Raw genomic sequence first — 20,000 nt, 5'->3', positions numbered from 1 at the left:
TCAAACTAAAGTTTATAAGGTCAGGGCAAAAGTCCCACAATTCATTTCCACTGGTCAAAAGGCTCGGCATTCGAAGGCGGGGGTTGATGTCGATGATGATGTTGTTGTTGATGAAGATGATGATGATGATACAAGCTGATACTGACAACAATGCGAGGAAGAAGAAGAAATGGTTATCACTATAACAAACAGCGGTCTTGGAGGTAAGAAGAAATGGTTATCACTATAACAAACAGCGGTCTTGGAGGTAAGAAGAAATGGTTATCACTATAACAAAAAGCGGTCTTGGAGGTAAGAAGAAATAGTTATCACTATAACAAAAAGCGGTCTTGGAGGTAAGAAGAAGAAATGGTTATCACTATAACAAAAAGCGGTCTTGGAGGTAAGAAGAAGAAATGGTTATCACTATAACAAAAAGCGGTCTTGGAGGTATGAAGAAGAAATGGTTATCACTATAACAAACAGCGGTCTTGGAGGTAAGAAGAAGAAATGATTATCACTGTAACAAAAAGCGGTCTTGGAGGTAAGAAGAAATGGTTATCACTGTAACAAACAGCGGTCTTGGAGGTAAGGAGAAGAAATGGTTATCACTATAACAAAAAGCGGTCTTGGAGGTAAGAAGAAGAAATGGTTATCACTGTAACAAAAAGCGGTCTTGGAGGTAAGAAGAAATGATTATCACTATAACAAACAGCGGTCTTGGAGGTAAGAAGAAGAAATGGTTATCACTATAACAAACAGCGGTCTTGGAGGTAAGAAGAAGAAATGGTTATCACTATAACAAAAAGCGGTCTTGGAGGTAAGAAGAAGAAATGGTTATCACTGTAACAAACAGCGGTCTTGGAGGTAAGAAGAAATGGTTATCACTGTAACAAACAGCGGTCTTGGAGGTAAGAAGAAGAAATGGTTATCACTATAACAAACAGCGGTCTTGGAGGTAAGAAGAAGAAATGGTTATCACTATAACAAACAGCGGTCTTGGAGGTAAGAAGAAGAAATGGTTATCACTATAACAAACAGCGGTCTTGGAGGTAAGAAGAAATGGTTATCACTATAACAAACAGCGGTCTTGGAGGTACTGGAAAGACACAAGTGGCGCACGCATGACAATGACCAAAAAATCATGTTAATTATAAACATGACGATGATAATGATCGAGATGATGATCATGATTCGTGATGATAATGCAGAAGAAAGCAAGAAACAAAGCAACTACAGTTCACAAAACAATAAGGAAAACACACACACACACACACACACACACACACACACACACACACACACACAAACGCGCGCGCGCGTTTGAATAGAGAAAAGACAAAAGTAATCGTTTTTTCAAAAACTGTCCCTAAAATACCCCTACATTTTAAATGTGTAGAGGACATAATTGAAACAGCAGAAGAATATAAATATTTAGGGGTTATATTTCATAGAAATGGCAACTTAAGTCGAGCACAAGGTCATCTTAAAAATCAAGCAAATAAGGCTGTACATGTGCTACTCAGAACATTTTGTAATACAAATATGAATACAGATATCATGTGTCAGTTATATGATACTTTGATAACGCCTATTTCAACATATGGAGCAGAAGTTTGGTTCCCATTTGATGTTGCAGGAAATGTATCGTTTAATTTATTCGAATTATTCAGTAACTGTCTTTTCAACAAATTTCCACATGAAAGACTTCATGTCAAGTTTTGTAAGCAGTTACTTGGTGTACATAAAAGAGCAATGGTTCTCCCCGTTTTAGGAGAATTAGGAAGATTTCCTATTAGCCTAAAAATAATATGTCAAGTTATTGGCTATTGGATACACATATTAGAGCTTCCTCAAAATTCACTTGTATACACAACATATAACTGAATGTATCGTCAAACAAATGAAAATGTTCAGTGGCTACTTTTCATAAGAAATGTATTAACTAGCACTGGATTAGATCATGTTTGGAAAAATCAGTTCACTTTTAGTGTTAAAGATTAAAGCATGCTGTATCCAAGAAGCTTGAAAATGAATATATAAAATTTTGGAAACAGAAACATGACAGTTCATCTAAATTAGCATTTTACAAGAACGCTGTGACAAATTATAAAATTGAACCGTATTTAAAGAATACAGCAAATACACAACACAGGAAAGCACTGACCATGTTACGAATCAGCGCCCATGACTTACAAATCGAACAGGGAAGATATAAAAATATACCGAAAGAACAAAGACTGTGTGATACTTGTAAGAGTTTAGAAGATGAGATTCACCTTTTAGACAATTGTGTAAAGTACAATACTTACAGACACAGATTCCTAATCGATATATGTCGTCCAAATGCAAAGCCTAGTGAATTGATCCTTCTAACAGAAATACAGCCAAGGCTGGTGAAATTTGTTCATGAATGTTTCTCTTCTTAATATGCTCATGTTTATGTTTCATTGTGTCTTATAAACTTTAAGGTTTTATTTCAATAAAAAGGATTCTATTCTATTCTATTCACACACACACACACACACACACACACACACACACACACACACACACACACACACACACACAGAGCAAGGATTCCCCAATCAGATTCTGACTCATCAACATCATCATCATCATCATCATCACCACTGACAAAGAGGAAGACACCAGGACCACGCTGACCAATCAGCCAGCGGGATCGGACGATTGTTGAAGTGTCTCTCGGCACGTTCCCGAAGAGCTGCGTGTCGAAAAGTGAAAAAGTCTGACCCAAACCTGTCTGTATCGTTTCCGTTCGGACGCTCTCCCGGATCGGAAGTTGGATGGAACAGGGTTAACGGACTTCCTGATTGTCATGCTCATCCAAAACGAGTGGATAAGGTCCCTTGACGAGTTCAGCAAGTACGCATGTATCGGGGAGAGAGAGAGAGAGAGAGAGAGAGAGAGAGAGAGAGAGAGAAACAAAGATTGCGCGCGCGCGCGCGTGTGTGTGTGTGTGTGTGTGTGTGTGAAGGAGATAATTATTTCATGTAACTATACATATATATATATATATATATATATATATATATATATATATATATATATATATATATATATATATATATATATGATAACATAGCGTAATTATATATATATATATATAGAGAGAGAGAGAGATGTGTGAGTGCGCGCGCGCGCGCGCGCGCGCGTGTGTGTGTGTGTGTGTGTGTGTGTGTGTGTGTGTGTTACTCTTCTTTGTTTTTAAAAGGCGTGAAGCCTTAGGGTCAGACAACTAAAAATGTCATATTATCATTATTCTTATTATTTTCATCATCATCGACATTATTATCATCATCACCATTATCATCATCATTATCATCATCGTCATCATCATCAGCGTTATTGCTATCATCATCGTCGTCGTTGCTGTAGTTGTAACCGTTTTTGTTTTTGTTGTTATCATAGTAGTAGTAATAGTAGTAGGTGTGTGTTGCTGTTGGTGATGTATCATTATCGTTATTATTGTTATTATTGGTATCACTGTCATTATCATGATGATTATTATTAATGCCGGACTGTGTTTAAAACAATTCAGGGAGAAAAAAAAATACCCACTTATTAAAATTGTCATAAGAGGCTTCGCTCAGAGTACATGAATACACAATATCCTGTGACAGCAGTGAAAATGTCAAGAGTGGAAGATGAAGCTAGCGAAAAGTCGTGCTGCCCATTATATGGTGATGGCACTTAGCGAGTGATATGGAATGATACCCTATGACATCGTTATGAATGGTGGATGATATAGAATGATACCCCATGACGTGATGATGATTGGTGGATGATATAGAATGATACCCTATGACGTGATGATGATTGGTGGATGATATAGAATGATACCCCATGACGTGATGATGATGAGTGGAAGATATAGAATGATACCCCTTGACGTGTTTATGATTGATGGATGATATAGAATGATACCCCATGACGTGATGATGATTGGTGGATGATATAGAATACCTGATGTCGTGATGATGATTGGTGGATGATATAGAATGATACCCCATGACGTGATGATGATAGGTGGATGATATAGAATGATACCCCATGACGTGAGCATCATTGGTGGATGTTATAGAATGATACCCCATGACGTGATGATGATTGGTGGATGATATAGAATGATACCCCATGACGTGACGATGATTGGTGGATGATATAGAATGATACCCCCATGACCGTGATTATGATAGGTGGATGATATAGAAGTGATATGGAATGATACCCTATGACATCGTTATGAATGGTGGATGATATAGAATGATACCCTATGACGTGATGATGATTGGTGGATGATATAGAATGATACCCCATGACGTGATGATGATTGGTGGATGATATAGAATGATACCTGATGACGTGATGATGATTGGTGGATGATATAGAATGATACCCCATGACGTGATGATGATTGGTGGATGATATAGAATGATACCCCTTGACGTGTTTATGATTGATGGATGATATAGAATGATACCCCATGACGTGATGATGATTGGTGGATGATATAGAATACCTGATGACGTGATGATGATTGGTGGATGATATAGAATGATACCCCATGACGTGATGATGATAGGTGGATGATACAGAATGATACCCCATGACGTGAGCATCATTGGTGGATGATATAGAATGATACCCCATGACGTGATGATGATTGGTGGATGATATAGAATGATACCCCATGACGTGACGATGATTGGTGGACGATATAGAATGATACCCCATGACGTGATTATGATAGGTGGATGAGATAGAATGATACCCCATGACGTGGTGATGATTGGTGGATGGTATAGAATGATGCCCCATGACGTGATGATGATTGGTGGATGATATAGAATGATACCCCATGACGTGATGATGATTGATGGATGATATAGAATGATACCCGATGACGTGATGATGATTGGTGGATGATATAGAATGATACCCCATGACGTGATTATGATAGGTGGATGAGATAGAATGATACCCCATGACGTGATGATGATAGGTGGATGATATAGAATGATACCCCATGACGTGATTATGATGATTGGTGGATGATATAGAATGATACCCCATGACGTGATGATGATAGGTGGATAGTATAGAATGATACCCCATGACGTGATGATGATTGGTGGATGATATAGAATGATACCCCATGACGTGATGATGATTGGTGAATGACATAGAATGATACCCCATGACGTGATGATGATTGGTGAATGATGTAGAATGATACCCCATGACGTGATGACGATTGGTGGATGATATAAAATGATACCCCATGACGTGATGATGATTGGTGGATGATATAAAATGATACCCCATGACGTGATGATGATTGGTGGATGATATAGAATGATACCCCATGACGTGATGATGATAGGTGGATGATATAGAATGATACCTGATGATGTGAGCATCATTGGTGGATGATATAGAATGATACCCCATGACGTGATGATGATTGGTGGATGATATAGAATGATACCCCATGACGTGACGATGATTGGTGGATGATATAGAATGATACCTGATGACGTGATGATGATTGGTGGATGATATAGAATGATACCCCATGACGTGATGATGATTGGTGAATGATATAGAATGATACCGGATGACGTGATGATGATTGGTGAATGATATAGAATAATACCTGATGACGTGATGATGATTGGTGGATGATATAGAATGATACCCCATGACGTGATGATGATTGGTGAATGATATAGAATGATACCTGATGACGTGATGATGATTGGTGAATGATATAGAATAATACCTGATGACGTGATGATGATTGGTGGATGATATAGAATGATACCCCATGACGTGATGATGATTGGTGGATGATATAGAATGATACCCCATGACGTGATGATGATTGGTGGATGATATAGAATGATACCCCATGACGTGATGATGATTGGTGGATGATATAGAATGATACCCGATGACGTGATGATGATTGGTGGATGATATAGAATGATACCTGATGACGTGATGATGATTGGTGGATGATATAGAATGATACCCCATGACGTGATGATGATAGGTGGATGATATAGAATGATACCCCATGACGTGATGATGATTGGTGGATGATATAGAATGATACCCCATGACGTGATAATGATTGGTGGATGATATAGAATGATACCTGATGACGTGATGATGATTGGTGGATGATTGTCACGGACAAGGAGGGTTGTGCGTGCGTGTGTGTGAACGCTGCTACTTTTGGTTGACCCCTCTCCTTGTAGCTCTTCCGCGTGCTCCATGTAGCTAAGGAAGTGTATGGAATGCACGTGTTGCACTAGAAAACATGACGTGCATATTTCTAATTTGTGAGTTATGGAAAGTTTTCTTCTTTTGGAAAACCAGCACCATTAGTCAGTGGAGCAGGACACTCGGCCAGGTCAAGTGTAGGGTCCTATGGAGAGAGACGCTCAGCCGGTATTTTGGCCAGATCTCAGAAACCGTTGAGGTATTCATTCATTTATCTTAGTCGTTGCATTGGTAAAATGATCTTGCAATTTGTAGTATTTGTTGTACAGCCGTCCGAAAATATACGTATCTGTATTAGTCGCTTTTGCTCTTCATGTGTTACCTGAATTTTTTACAGTCTGACGTTACATGTGCTATCTCTCATTTTTCGTCGTAGACGGTTATTTCCTAATCTGGAACGTTACCAGTTTGCTTGAAACTGACACGTGGTTTTTTGCTTGAGTGTTTATTCTCTAATTCAGTATTACTTTCACTCTAAATTTACAGTTTCAAATTACCTGATGTATTCTGTTTAATGTGCTAGAATTACTATTTCTCCCAGTTCTGAATGTGGAAACAGTGAAGTAAGGTCTAGCCTACATTTGTTTGTGAGATTATTTTCCGTGGATTTGTAAACTACTTCGGGAATTAATATTTCGTAGAAAGACTGAAAAACCATTCAGTTCGTTCAGATTGCTTTGCCAGTAAACCATGATAGGATTTAAGGGGAGTGAATGAGTCACTGTCCATAATGTAACGTAGTGCTATTGTGATTCCCCTTCCGCCCCGAGATGATGGGCGGCGGCGGAATCCTACCAAAATCGTGGATAATTCACTAGAACTTAGCCGCAGATTCTAGGTTTTTGTCTAGGGAACTCCATTCTTCCTGTGTGGAGACCCGACTTCATCCCCGCTGTTTGAGTGGCCGTCTTCCGCCTGGGGAGCTCGAGCGTCGCTGGTGGACGTGTTTCCCCAAGCGCAACACCAGAGTCCACATTCCAGAACTACGAACTGTGTGGTGCCAGTTTCTATTCCCCCCCCCCCCCCCCCCCCCCCCCCCCCCACCTAAGCTATTACTGGAAAAAAGACAAACTGTCACAGAAGAGGGTGACGAAGGGAAAATTGTGGGTGTTCCTCATGTGGAAGAGGAAAACGAACAGACTTCTTTTCTTTGTGGTGTCTAATTAAGTATTGTATCGTGTCTGTGATTTTTTGTTAAAGTATTTGGAGTAAATGTTTTATCTGTTTATTCGAGGCTTTTGTTTGGATAAAGGTGAGAGAGCGTGAGAGAGCTGGCCATAACTTTAGTTTGAAAAGTTGCACGCGACAATTGGCGAGCCTGCCAGGATCCTTTCTTGGATAGTAGTATCTGAATTCATTTTTGTCACTGGCCACTCTCCTCGTTCACTACTCACTCCCATCTTCCAATCTTAATTACATTATCATAATGAATTGACAGGTAGCTGTAGGTGTTTGGAGTGGACTTGGATCTGTAAGTTACCAGTTTACATTTGTACATTACTTCATTCTTTAGTGTATGATATTGGTCATTCATTGATTGCATGGAACTTCGTTCTGGCCGTAAGCTTAGCGTCATGGCAGAAAGTAGGCAGGATCGCATTTCACGGTGGCGCAGTTTCGCTGCTGAGTTAGAGGTTCCCAGGGAGCAAGTTGCTGAGTTTGTTGCTAGTCAAATGCTTAAGGAGGATGAGGCTGCAGAGAAAAGGGAGTTAGAGGAAAGAGCTCATCAGAGGCAGCTGGAATGGGACGAAGAGCAGCGGCGGAAACAGCTGGAATGGGAGGAGGAGCAACACCAACAACAGCGTGAAGAGCATTCCCTCCGGCTTGAGGTTCTGCAGAGGGAGAAGAAAGGGAAGAATTATGGCAACAGTATGGTTATGGATCAGGTAGAGGGAGAGTCTGACACTGACGACGACCGTGGATTTCGCCCCAGTCTTCCAAAGTTCGATGACAGTAAGGGTGACATTTCGTCTTGGTTGAAGAGGTTTGAGCGTGTCGCTACTCTGTACGGATGGAAGAAGAGCACCTGGGCGACTCGAGTTTCTACTCGTCTCACTGGTAAGGCCGAGGATGTCTACAACAACCTGAGCGACGCTGACGCGGGTGACTACGATAAGCTGAAGGAGCAACTTTTAGCTCGTTACCAATTGAATGCAGAGACGTATCGTCGTTGTTTCAGGAACTGTAAAAGAAAAGACAATGAAACTTTTGTGCAGTTTAGTGCCAGGTTGCAGGACAACTTAAAGCGGTGGCATGACCAATCTAAGATTCCTGATCTGAAACAATTGATTCTCCTTGAGCAGTTCTTACAATCTTTGCAAGCTGACATGGCCGCCTACGTGATGGAGAAGCAGCCACAGTCTCTGGAAGAAGCTGTCGCATCAGCTGAAGTTTACTTCATGGCTCATAGGGGTGGGAGGAAGTTTCTTCAGCTGGTAGGTCTTAGTGGTAATGCTTCAGCGGGGCAGGATAAGTCCAAGGTGGGTGGAACTAAGAGCGAGTCTGGGAATTCCTCTGTTAAGACTTGTTTCATCTGTCAGTCACCTAAGCACTTGGCTAGAGACTGTCCCAGGAAAGGGAAATCGGCGGGCGCAGTACAGCATCAAGGGACAGAGGTCAGGCAAACAGTTCAGGTGCCTACCTCTCTGCACGCCATGCAGAGAGCGGGAATACGATCCACACTGTCTGGTCGTGGTAGAAGGCAAGGCAGTACCAGGACTGCGGGATACAGGGTCTCATGTCTGTGTCGTGAAGAAGTCCCTCATATCTGATTGTCATCTTACCGGCAGGCAACTTGAGGTTTCAATGGCCGAGAAAGACATCAAGCGGCACTATCCTATTGCTGTGGTTAGGATAGAGAGTCCGTTTTTCACAGGTCAGGTTGAAGCTGTAGTTATGGAGACTCCAGTGGTTGATTTCATAGTTGGGAATCATGCTCGGTTGGAAGATCGAAAAGTTCTGCCAGTGTATGGTACACCCAAGGAAATCTCTGTAGTCACTCGTGCTCAGGCAGCAGAGAAGAGGCAACCTTCTACTTTGCGGGTGGCATCTCCAGGTCTCGAGACCGTGACGCCAGAGCAGTTGAAGGAACTACAGAAAGGTGATCCCGGATTGAAGTCTTTGCGGGAGGCAGCCGATCGTAGAGACGTTAGGGTTTCTGGTCGTACAGGCGAGGTGTCCTTCAGGTGGAGGAAGGGTATTCTGTACCGTGAGTACCGTCAGGTGAAGACTGAGTACAGTCAAGTTGTGGTCCCCGCACAGCTTAGACAGGGAGTAATGAAACTGGCTCATGAACCGCCTATGGGGGGTCATCAAGGAGGAAAGAAGACTCTGGACAGGATTTGGAAACAGTTTTTCTGGCCTGGTATGTGTGCGGACGTTCGCCGATTTGTTTCGTCCTGTGACCAATGCCAGAAAGTCTCTCCAAAACCTCAGAGGGTACCTCTAGGGAAGATGCCTCTGATCGACACTCCTTTTGAGCGGGTAGCAGTTGACCTTGTTGGGCCGATTACTCCTGCGTCAGGGTCAGGGAACCGCTATATCTTGGTGGTTGTGGATTACGCCACCCGGTACCCTGAGGCTGTTCCTCTTAAGACCGTTGAAGCTACCACGGTTGCTGAAGCGCTGTGGGAGGTCTGGACTCGAGTTGGTGTGCCATCTGAGATTTTAACTGATCGCGGAACCCAGTTCATGAGCGATGTAATGAAGCAGATGGAGAGATTGTTGTCCATCCGTGGGTTGGCAACAACTCCTTACCATGCTCAAGGAAATGGGCTGGTAGAGCGGTACAACGGCGTTCTGAAGACTGCGTTGCGGAAGCTTACTCAGGAGAAACCAAAGCAATGGGATCGGTATATCCCTGCACTGCTCTTTGCTTACCAGGAAGCGACTCAGGAGAGTTTGGGGTTCTCACCATTTGAGCTCCTGTACGGAAGAACAGTACGAGGGCCTTTGTCTGTCTTGCGCCAGCTGTGGACAGATGAACACACTTCTGAAGAAGTTCGCACTACTGCAGAGTACGTAGTAGACTTGAGGAACCGTATCGAGGAAACCTGTGAGTTGGCACGCAGGAATTTGGCTGCAGCTTGTCAGAGACATGCTGACGTTTTTAACAGCAAGTCTCAGAATCGTGCGTTCTCCCCTGGTGACAAGGTACTGCTGCTTTTGCCCCAGAGACATAACAAATTACAGCTGTGCTGGCAGGGTCCCTTTGAGGTATTGGAGAGGAAGGGAGAAGCTGACTATAAGATTCGCATGGGAGGACAGGACAAATTGTACCATGCGAATCTGCTGAAGAGGTATGTGGAAAGACAGGCGGACTCTGTTTCTTGTGAAGTTCCGATGGTGGCTGTTGCTGTCATAGAGGAGACTGAACCAACTTCTGTCGCTGACAGGGAGTTGCCCGTGCCCAGTCTGGTGGCTGAGGAAACAATAGCTGACTTGAACTTTGGACCAGGTCTGAATGACAAACAGAAAGAGGAAGTTTTGACAATTGCTCGTCGGCATGAGAAGGTCATCACGGATGTACCGTTGAAGACGAACTTGGCAGAGTTTGACATGACCGTAGAAACAGCACAGCCGGTGCGAGTAAAACAGTACCCTTTGCCCCATGCCAAAGTGGAGATCGTCAAGCAAGAGGTAGAGACCATGAAGACGCTTGGGGTGATAGAGCCTGCTGCATCTCCCTATAATGCGCCGGTAGTTCTCGTACGCAAGAAAGACGGAAAGATCCGGTTCTGCGTTGACTATCGACGTTTGAATAACGTCACCGTCTTTGATGCGGAACCTCTACCTGACGTAGAGCATCTTTTCTCTTCTCTAGGTAAAGCCCGGTACTTCAGCAAGTGGGACCTCAGCAAAGGTTACTGGCAAATTCCGGTCAGAGAAGACATCCGGCCTATGACCGCTTTCACTACCCCCAGTGGACAGTTCCAGTTCACTGTGATGCCCTTCGGCTTGAAGAATGCAGCAGCAGTTTTCTCAAGGATGAGAGCTTTGCTGGATCCCACAGGCATGAAAGATGTACATAACTTCATGGACGACATCATGATTGCGTCCGAAACATGGGAAGAACATCTCTCTGCTATAGAGGCAGTTTTCCAGCGATTGGAGGAAGCAAATTTGTCAGTCCGTCCAAGGAAGTGCTTCGTTGGGTTCGAGGAACTGAGTTTTCTGGGACATGTTGTACGGCACGGTCAAATCCTGCCGGAAATGGACAAGGTAGATAAAGTTATGAAAGCACCAGTTCCTGAGACTAAGACGCAGGTGCGAGCCTTCTTGGGCCTGGTAGGCTACTACCGTAAGTTTATCCCTAATTTCTCTGCCATAGCACTTCCCCTGACGGACCTCACCAGGAAAGGTGCTCCCAACAACGTCGTTTGGACTCCAGAGTGCGATCGGGCCTTCAAAACTTTGAAGGGTCGTCTGGTTTCTAGGCCAGTGTTGCAACTGCCAGATCTGTCCTGCCAGTTCGTCTTACGAACTGACGCCTCAGACCGTGGTCTGGGGGCGGTGCTCCTGCAGGAGAAGGAAGGTGTACTACACCCTGTCGCGTTTGCCAGCAGGAAATTGTCTGGAACTGAAAGTCACTACTCTACGATTGAGAAGGAGTGCTTAGCAGTAGTGTGGGCTACAGACAAATTCCAGCAGTTTTTGTATGGTCAGCAGTTTGTGCTTGAGACTGATCATCAACCTCTGCGGTACTTGCAGACAGCAAAAGTTGCGAACCAAAGGCTGCTGAGGTGGAGTTTGCTCTTACAGTCTTACTCCTTCACAGTTCGAGTGATCCCTGGCAGACAATGTTGGTGCCGACTATTTGAGTCGGGCATCTGTGGAATAATTGTTTCCCCTTTGTAGCCGTGCAGACAGATGTCTGTGCTCAATCAGGGGGGTGTTGTCACGGACAAGGAGGGTTGTGCGTGCGTGTGTGTGAACGCTGCCACTTTTGGTTGACCCCTCTCCTTGTAGCTCTTCCGCGTGCTCCATGTAGCTAAGGAAGTGTATGGAATGCACGTGTTGCACTAGAAAACATGACGTGCATATTTCTAATTTGTGAGTTATGGAAAGTTTTCTTCTTTTGGAAAACCAGCACCATTAGTCAGTGGAGCAGGACACTCGGCCAGGTCAAGTGTAGGGTCCTATGGAGAGAGACGCTCAGCCGGTATTTTGGCCAGATCTCAGAAACCGTTGAGGTATTCATTCATTTATCTTAGTCGTTGCATTGGTAAAATGATCTTGCAATTTGTAGTATTTGTTGTACAGCCGTCCGAAAATATACGTATCTGTATTAGTCGCTTTTGCTCTTCATGTGTTACCTGAATTTTTTACAGTCTGACGTTACATGTGCTATCTCTCATTTTCGTCGTAGATGGTTATTTCCTAATCTGGAACGTTACCAGTTTGCTTGAAACTGACACGTGGTTTTTTGCTTGAGTGTTTATTCTCTAATTCAGTATTACTTTCACTCTAAATTTACAGTTTCAAATTACCTCATGTATTCTGTTTAATGTGCTAGAATTACTATTTCTCCCAGTTCTGAATGTGGAAACAGTGAAGTAAGGTCTAGCCTACATTTGTTTGTGAGATTATTTTCCGTGGATTTGTAAACTACTTCGGGAATTAATATTTCGTAGAAAGACTGAAAAACCATTCAGTTTGTTCAGATTGCTTTGCCAGTAAACCATGATAGGATTTAAGGGGAGTGAATGAGTCACTGTCCATAATGTAACGTAGTGCTATTGTGATTCCCCTTCCGCCCCGAGATGATGGGCGGCGGCGGAATCCTACCAAAATCGTGGATAATTCACTAGAACTTAGCCGCAGATTCTAGGTTTTTGTCTAAGGAACTCCATTCTTCCTGTGTGGAGACCCGACTTCATCCCCGCTGTTTGAGTGGCCGTCTTCCGCCTGGGGAGCTCGAGCGTCGCTGGTGGACGTGTTTCCCCAGGCGCAACACCAGAGTCCACATTCCAGAACTACGAACTGTGTGGTGCCAGTTTCTATCTCCCCCCCCCCCCCCCCCCCCCCCCCCCACCTAAGCTATTACTGGAAAAAAGACAAACTGTCACAGAAGAGGGTGACGAAGGGAAAATTGTGGGTGTTCCTCATATGAAAGAGGAAAACGAACAGACTTTTCTTTGTGGTGTCTAATTAAGTATTGTATCATGTCTGTGATTTTTTGTTAAAGTATTTGGAGTAAATGTTTTGTATCTGTTTATTCGAGGCTTTTGTTTGGATAAAGGTGAGAGAGCGTGAGAGAGCTGGCCATAACTTTAGTTTGAAAAGTTGCACGCGACAATGATATAGAATGATACCCCATGACGTGATGATGATTGGTGGATGATATAGAATGATACCCCATGATCTCATCCCTCAAGATCACCGGTGGTTGACATGAAACGATACCTTATGACGTCATGATGATTGGTCGGTGATGCAGAACCATTATCATTATCATTAATATCATCATCATCATCACCATAATCATCATCATCAATGTCAATGTTGGTGTTCATGTCGTTGTTGCTGCTGTTTGGTGCTGTCTCTGCCTTTGTTCTTAATTATTACGAGGAGTTGTTCCGATGACCTCTTAGTACGCTAACTGTGCATCTGATGGCGATTAAATTCTGGTGAGGGAAGAAAATAAACATTGTTCTCAAGACCTAGCTATGAGCGTGTGACAAGTGCAAATCAAGCTCGCAGAATCGGTCAAGATTTTGCTGTTGACGATGTTTTGTGTTGTTGTAGTGGTGGTGATGGTGATGTGTTGTTGTTTGTGTGTGTGCGTGTGTGTGTCTATGCGCGTGTGAATGTGCGCAAGAGTAAAAGAAAAGAAAAAAATCCAAGCCTTTCAGTTGCTCAAAAATATGGTCCAAAACAATGCATATTTCTTCACACGATCTATTTCCTGTCGTGTTTGTGGAGTTACATGTTTGCACATTCACATGATCCCCGTACCGAAGAAAACAATGCGCAATTCTATTATCCACCCGGCGGATGGAAATTAAACCTAATCGGGAAAAAATGCTCGTTTATATTTCCTATAAAAGACAACCCATTTGAAAGATGTACAAAGGAGTCACGAGGACGTTCTTCAAAGAACACAGAACATAATTATTGTATTTAAAAAGTCAGTCGAACAAGAAAGCACACACACACACACACACACACACACACACACACACACACACACACACACACACGTGTACAGGGAAAGAGAGAAAGATAGAGAGAAAACTATATCGAAATATAGACCTCGGTTTTAAGAAATATATACTTCAAAGAACTTTCGTATATCTGAGGTCCCTGGGTGTAAATACGAAGAAACTCCTGATATAGGAAAACAACAACCTCCATCGACTTTTTCGTAACCGGAGTCGACTGCAAACGTTATCAAGGCCACCGCACAACCTTCCTTGTCTGAAATTACCACTATGTGATAAAGCAAAAAACGAAGGCGCTGGATAGTAGGCCTACACGGAGAATGCCGCAAGATATATGACCTTCCCTGACGGAAAAAAGTCAAAGTACATGAAAGACCAAGAGAACTATGGCGCGCAGTATGGTTGAAAAGACCTGAAGGGGTGTGGCTATACTTGGGGGAAGCTAGCTTAACTTAATCTAATTAAGTTAATTAACTTAAGTAAAACCCTTTTACCACCAGTCAATTTAGAATGCAACATTTACCATGCACCAGAAGCACAGTAAAGAAGGCGTCTAAGAATAGCTTGGGTTTTCTACTGTGATGTGTACAAAATATGGCCTATCTTATCACCGAAAATTGAGAGCAGTAGGTTCGCGGATAACCGGGCCATGATCTGGTCGAATTTCAGCGACAGTGGTTTCTACCTTGCTCGTTCTGAAATTCAACTTTGGCGGTGAAAGGGCTTTCATTTAAAGAGCACAAAATATGCGGCACGAAGAAGATGACAATAAAGATGTCAATTTTACTGTGGACATTCATCCTCTTATGCCGAATTCGCTTCACCTTTCTTTCTACATTTTGTATTGGTTTTATGTTCACTGAACTGTCTTATCTGTTCACTGTGTCGTGCATGTGTACGTGTGGAAATTAGAAGAAGAAAAAAACGTACGTGTGTGTGTGTGTGTGTGTGTGTGTGTTCAATAGCGGAAATGTGATGTTTTGTTGTTTTTACTGGGCTTACTTTGGTACGACTTTGTCGTGTGTTTGTTTGTGTTAGTTTTTTATACTGATGTTGCAAACCAGCTTTCACTGTTCTGCCTGTAATCTGCATAGATCACAAATTTGGCCATTCTGAATTTCCCAAAGATGATAAAGAGGTTGAACTAAGTAACTAACTATCTAAATAACTAACGAATTAACCAACCAACAAACCAACTACTTAACCAGATAACCAACCAACAAATCCTATGAACGAACGAACGAGCAAAAAATCAAATGAACGAAGTAATTTTAACTAACTACTTACCAACTAACCAACCAACTAATTATTCCACAAATGGACCAACTGATTAACTGAATACGAAGCGAAAGAGTGAACGAACTGACTAACGAACAAATGGGGAAAAAACAACTAACGAACGAACGAACTAACCTACCAGTTAACTAACGAACCAACTTAATAAATGGCCATACATTTCCTGCTAATATTTCTATTTAGAGCAGATGGCAACGAGATTGGCGGCAACAGAGGTGCCTTCTGTTCACAGACTGACATGCTGACCATTGGAATTGGGCAACCGGATGCCACTCTCTCGAGTCCTTCTCCACTTCTGCACGGGACCTTCCTGAGAGGCCTAGATCAGAGATAGTCTCTAAACCGGACCTTAGACAGTAGGTCTTGTGTTCGGGTAAACAATGAGGAGGAGGAAGAGGAGGAGGCGAAGAATACATATACATATATATTCATAAATGGCGATTATAAATTTCCGAGATATTTTCTAAACGCTCAAAACACCACAAACGCCGTGCAGTATATACTTCGTATCTCAAAACACAACACACACACACTCACACACACACACACACACACACACACACACACACACACACACACACACACACACTAAGTAACTATCTATCTACACCGACAATACAGACCTGTTTTTGCATACTAAACACGCTCCTAATGAATCTGTTTTTTCCCTACCTCTGTCTGTGTCTGTGTCTGTGTGGGTGTATGTCTGTCTCTGTGTGTCTGTATCAGTGTTCCCGTCAAGAGTTGACCAGAGTTCATTGTCGCTTGCCAAAATTTGTCCCCAGCGACAATTGAATAGGCAGGCACACGTTACCAAAAACTGTCGCCTAAACTACGAAATTTGTCGCCCGTTTGGGACAAATCTGAAACGGCTATGAAATATAAATTTTGAGAATGAACTGTTGGGCTGAATTCGTGTCTGTATCAATGTCACTTGAACACTACATCTTTATCATTATTTTTTTGGCATGAATCTCTCTCTCTCTCTCTCTCTCTCTCTCTCTCTCTCTCTCTCTCTCTCTCTCTCTCTCTCTCAGAGTCAGTGTCAATGTGTGTGTGTGTGTGTGTGTGTGTGTGTGTGTGCGAGTGTGCCTGTGTGTGTGCCTGTGTGTGTGTTTCTGTTTGCATGCTACAAGGTATTTGTGCATGTATACATGTACGTATTATTATGTAGACAGGTAGAAAGTGGAGTGATGGCCTAGAGGTAACGCGTCCGCCTAGGAAACGAGAGAATCTGAGCGCGCTGGTTCGAATCGCGGCTCAGCCGCCGATACTTTCTCCCCCTCCACTAGACCTTCAGTGGTGATCTGGACGCTAGACATTCGGATGAGACGATAAACCGAGGTCCCGTGTGCAGCATGCACTTAGCGCACGTAAAAGAACCCACGGCAACAAAAGGGTTGTTCCTTGCAAAATTTTGTAGAAAAATCCGCTTCGATATGTAAAACAAATAAAACTGCACGCGCTGTAGTGTAGCGACGCGCTCTCCCTGGGGGGAGCAGCCCGAATTTCACACAGAGAAATATGTTGTGATAAAAAGAAATAAAAATACAAAGTAAGTGGATAAGTTGGTATGTGAAAGAGATATATATACATTTGTATATAATATACTGTCCCCCGCCCCCATCCGTCCACACATACACACACACACACACATACGCGCGCGCGCGCGCGCGCAGACGATAACCTTTAACACATATACAAATAATCGAGCTTAATTCATGATTTTAAGAAAAAGCTATCACATCACCTACTGCAATTACTACATTAATCAGTTAGCTGATGCATCTTCTCAACATCAGGCATCACTGACGTCAAATTCCTAACTGACGCCAAACAAGCCGGCGACAAATTTCGTATGGGTGACACTTTTAGGAACGATACCTGTCAGTTCCCCAAATTGTCGGCGACAATTTCAGCAGTGGGGCAAATTTGGGTGTGACACAACCTTTGACACGAGATAGGGAACCGAGCTTTTAGTGTACTGGCTGTGTGTTTGCAGACTGGTCTTAATCTGGGAGGGTACACACACACACACACACACACACACACACACACATTGCTTCGGCTGTGAGTGAATCACTGAGGGTCACCATTGTTCATCGTGGCCCCAAAGCGTGAAAGACCAGACTGTGGTGAAATGATGATGAATTTTCGGCAAACAGCGATGTGTGTGTGCAGACAATGTAACAAGCAACACTCATAACCACGTGCACTGCTTTTTTTTTTTTCTTCTTTTTTTTTTTACAATGAAAATCTACAGCTGTTGTTTATAAACCACTGTTTAGCTATCGATTTTGGTCTGCTGAAAGATCGATTTTTTTTTTCAAACGTATAAGTTCTCAGGCTGTTCTTCGTGCACGTACCTGTGCCTAAAACAGCCGTTGGTGTGTTCAGTGAGAAGCCAAGTAGCAGACCACTGTATGCGGTCTGCATAATCTGTCGATGTGTGTGTGTGTGTGTGTGTGTGATCATATCTGCTTTTATGAAATGGTCCTTTAAACTTTGGAGAAGTCTGCACACACACACACACACACACACACACACACACACACACACACACACACACACACACACACACACACACACACAGTGGTCTTTTCCAGGCGGCAGGTTCGCAGCGACAAAATAGCCAGCCCCACCTGCTTTTCGCTTTCTTTGTTTTGGGGTTGGTTTGTTCTTTTGGTGTGTTTTTTTTCCCAGGAATGCGGACTAAAGGGACACAACTGAACACATGATAGCGGCATGGGCCAGTTCAGTGCATTGCTCTAGTCTTGCTGCGATGTCTTTCTGTCTGTCTATCTTTCTGTCATCAGTTCATGCACACCAAACGGTCTGTGTTAGATGTGTGTGTGTGTGTGTGTGTGTGTGTGTGTGTGTGTGTGTGTGTGTGTGGAGTGATACAGGAGTATCTTCTAAGAACATTTTTTGAAAACACGTTGATCTGAAAAAACCACACACACACCGCACTCACCTAAGCCCAAACGCACATGTATACGTGCGCGTGCTCATGCAAACACACACACACACACACACACACACACACACACACCCCTTCTCAAAACCCAGTAGAAAGACGTAAAACTGCTTGGCTTGCTGTTCATATCAAGAATTTCTACCGACTCTATTTCGCTTCCGAATAATAATTATTAAAGTAAACGGATGATTCATATAAGTCCCTATAGGAAGGAAGACAGAAATCCCGACCTGTGAGTATGACTGTCGAGGATTGTTGACAGTTGGCAAAGAATCTGGGACACGCCTGCATTGTCATAATGTTTGTGTGCAAACTCATATCCATACACAAGCCAAAGATATCTGAAAAGACGGAAACCTTTTCCTTCCTGAGAACACGCTTCTCATCACAAGCGCGTTCTGGAGAAGACTGAAGCTCGTTCCGGCATACAGGGTTCACTAAAAGTTAAGGAACACTTCATACAACAATTAGAAGCAGGCAGCCTGTGTTTTTTCATCAGTTGTTTTGTTTTGGTTTTTAAATTGACAGTTTATTCACATTATGCAGGCTCCATCCGTCAGGGTACACTACTATCCTCTTCAGTCCTCAATACAATAGAACGGCTGTTTCACGTGCAACATGAAATCTTGAAAAATGCGCTGGAAAAAAATTACTGACAGTTATTTAATTCAGTTGTTTAAGAAACGATAGTTTTGGTGTGTGGGTGTGTGTGTGTGTGTGTGTTGTTTTTCGTTGTTTTGGTGTGTGTCTGTGTGTGTGCGCGTGTGTTTCATTGTAAAGAACGGAAGTGCATATCTAACTGAGAGAGGTGCCCATTACAATGACTGCACCACACCGCTGTTTGCCCAACATCCAGCACACCATCATTTCACCATGCCCACAACACTGTGCAAGGTTCCTGAGAACAGGTCCTTAACATTTTGTGAATCCTGAAGACGATGATATTGACCAGCTTATTTATGTGCACTGTGATCACCAGACCATGTGGGTTCGAAGTAAACATTTCTCACTGCTGGGTTCCTTAACATTTTGTGAACCCTGTAGACGATGATATTGACCAGCTCAATAAAGTCCACTGTGGTCACCAAACCATGTAGGTTCAAAGTAAACATTTCTCACTGCACTGTGATCACCAGTCCATGCAGACTGAATGAAAAACGTTCCTCACTGCTGGGTTGAAATTAATTCAAAGCGTAAGAGACGTTTACCTTGTATGCCTGTGTAATCTGTGTGGCAGTGTGCGCGCCGGGCTCATGCGAACATACAGACGAACA

At 43.0% G+C, this 20,000-nt stretch overlaps 1 protein-coding gene across 2 annotated transcripts in view; it reads right to left on the bottom strand.

Moving 5' to 3' along the window:
• The window catches only part of LOC143282646 (uncharacterized), a 34,252-nt gene that overhangs the window by 12,969 nt on the left and 1,283 nt on the right, over window positions 1-20,000 (bottom strand). The gene's annotated exons all lie outside the window — the stretch shown is intronic.

Source organism: Babylonia areolata, chromosome 6 (assembly GCF_041734735.1).
Source record: "Babylonia areolata isolate BAREFJ2019XMU chromosome 6, ASM4173473v1, whole genome shotgun sequence".
Lineage (NCBI taxonomy): Eukaryota > Metazoa > Mollusca > Gastropoda > Neogastropoda > Buccinidae > Babylonia > Babylonia areolata.
Note: the sequence above shows the minus strand (reverse complement) of the source record. Positions and strands in the feature narration are given on the sequence as shown.